The sequence below is a fragment of the Physeter macrocephalus genome, chromosome 20, assembly GCF_002837175.3.
Source record: "Physeter macrocephalus isolate SW-GA chromosome 20, ASM283717v5, whole genome shotgun sequence".
Classification (NCBI taxonomy): domain Eukaryota; kingdom Metazoa; phylum Chordata; class Mammalia; order Artiodactyla; family Physeteridae; genus Physeter; species Physeter macrocephalus.
In genome coordinates, this window is record NC_041233.1 from 58,809,398 (window position 1) to 58,812,306 (window position 2,909).

The window sequence follows — 2,909 nt, forward strand, 5'->3', positions numbered from 1 at the left end:
ACAATCTAACAAAATTGTTTTGAATGAAGTTAAAGACAACTAAGTGCTACTAGAGCCATCTTATGGAAAAAAACGAAAGCACCTTTTGGCCCACCAAATATATATATCCTACTGATTATGTATTTCTGGTAGAACTCTGAATGATACATGTGGCAAATGGATTAATTATGTGATATTTATAACATGCAGGCCTTCCAGAATGTATCTCTTTTGTCAAATGAGAATTTCTTTTTAAAAATATTAATTAATTAATTAATTTGGCTGCGCCGGGTCTTAGTTGCAGCAGGTGGGCTCCTTAGTTGTGACTTGCATGTGGGACCTAGTTCCCTGAGCCGGGATGGGACCCAGGCCCCCTGCATTGGGAGCATGGAGTCTTAACCACTGTGCCACCAGGGAGGTCCCTCAAATGAGAATTTCTTTATCTCCATTGTGATCATGTGTGTTACCACATCCAAGTTATATTTTGGGCACTTATCTGGGATCTTTACGTTTTGACAAGGCACCAGAACTGAGTCATGCCCTAGATTGAGCCAGAACTTCACTCTCACCCTGGATGCTAACTTGTTAGAATGGTGTAAATGTAAAACAGCAAAAGTGGATCTAGCACAACCAGTAATTGTACTCCATATATCATGATTAGTCTGAGAGAGATGTTGTAGAAAAGGTAAAATATCAGTATTAGAAGGTTGTTTTTGTTTGTTTGTTTTGTGGGGGGAGAGGGGTTTGCTTTGATAGTTCAAACAGAAAGGCATATCTAAAAATTGTTGGGAATTTCCTGGCAGTCAGCTGGTTAGGACTCTGGGCTTTCACTACCGAGGGCCCAGGTTCAATCCCTGGTCGGGGAGCTAAGATCCTGCAATCCATGAGGCGTGGCCAAAAAATAAAAATAAAAATTGTTATGTGAGGTTCACACACTAATTCACTGTCTCCTTTGGGAGACAGCAGAGGCTGGTTGACTGTAAAGAACAGTGGGTCTCCGGAAACCAATTTTTTTCTTCTTGTGAATTTGTTTTTATGGGGATATAGGGGATGGGTTGGGAAATGTCTCCGTGGGTTATGCCCCATCAGGGACATGTCCATTCTAATCTTTCTGGTATAGCTTTTGGAACTCTCTTTTCCTTGGAGCTGCTGTTCTTGCTGCCAGCACCCTCTTCAGGTCCACTCCTTCTGAGCACCAAAATTTTAAAGCAGATCCATGACCAAGCATGGTAGTCTGGGTGGGGAGTCAAGAAATCCATAAATGCTCCTTGGGACTTGGAGTGATTTCCCAATACTCTTTGTTTATAAATAAATAATTCACCAAAGACTTTAATTAGTCTGACAGTTCTCAAAAGGTTAAACTAAGAGTTATCGGGCTTCCCTGGTGGCACAGTGGTTAGGAGTGATTTCCCAATACTCTTTGTTTATAAATAAATAATTCACCAAAGACTTTAATTAGTCTGACAGTTCTCAAAAGGTTAAACTAAGAGTTATCGGGCTTCCCTGGTGGCACAGTGGTTAAGACTCCGACTGCCAATGCAGGGGACACGGGTTCGAGCCCTGGTCCGGGAAGATCCCACATGCCACGGAGCAACTAAGCCCGTGCACCACAACTACTGAGCCTGCGCTCTAGAGCCCGCGAACCACAAATGCTGAGCCCGCGTGCCACAGCTACTGAAGCCTGCACACCTAGAGCCCATGCTCTCCAACAAGAGAAGCCACCACAATGAGAAGCCCGCGCACCACAACGAAGGGTAACCCTGGCTCGACGCAAATAGAGAAAGCCCGCGTGCAGCAATGAAGATCCAACACAGCCAAAACTAAATTAAAAAAATAATAAATTAATTAAAAAACAAAAAAACCTAAGAGTTACCATATAGGGAATTCCCTGGCCGTTCAGTGGTTAGGATTCCACGCTTCCACTGCAGGGGGCACAGGTTCAATCCCTGGTTGGGGAACTAAGATCCTGCATGCATACCAAAAAATAAAGTTACCGTATAACCTAGCAATTCCACTCCTAGGTATATACTCAAGAGAAATGAAAATATATGTCCCCACAATGCCTCTTCCATGAGTGTTCATAGCAGCATAATTTACAGTAGCAAAAATCATTCCTATATTCATCATGATAATGGATAAATAAAATGTTGCATATCCATTCAGTGGGATATTATTTAGCCACAAAATGAAATAAAGTACTGATACATGCTTCAGCACGGATGAACTTTGGAAACGTTATGCTAAGTGAAAGGAGTCAGTCATAAAGGACCACATATTGTATGGCTTTGTTTATATGAAATGTCCAGAAGAGGCAAATCTATAGAGACAGAAAATAGAGTAGTGATTGCCTATGGCTGACGTGATGGGGGTAAATGGGGTGTGTATGTTTAATGCGTACAGGGTTTCTTCTGGGGGTGATGAAAAGCATGAAAATTTAATGTGATGATGGCTGCATAAAAACATTGGATTGTGTATACTATAAATGTGTGAATTGTGTGGTATGTGAATTATACTCAATAAAGATAGTTAAAAGTGAGAGTAAAATGGCAAATATGAAAATAGTACATTATGATTACATTAAACTTTTTCTTCAAAATTATGTTCAAAGACTTTGAAGACAAAAAAGAGGTCATAAAAATTGTGTAATAGAAATAATTCCCGAACTTAAAAAAAGTCTTCACATAAGATGACACTGGACCAAAGAAACAGAGACTAAATACGACTAAGCACAGTTTTTCTAACATGCTTTCGTGAACCCACAGATATATGTCTGGTACACATCATCATGTGTTAAGGAATGTTAGATAGCCCCTTCCTGTTCTTAAAAAATAAAATAGTTAAAGGGGGTTTTGTGTGTGTGTGTGCTAATGAAATGTCTCCAACTGATAGTTCTGAGATCCAAATATTTTACAGTATATAAGGAAGAGTCT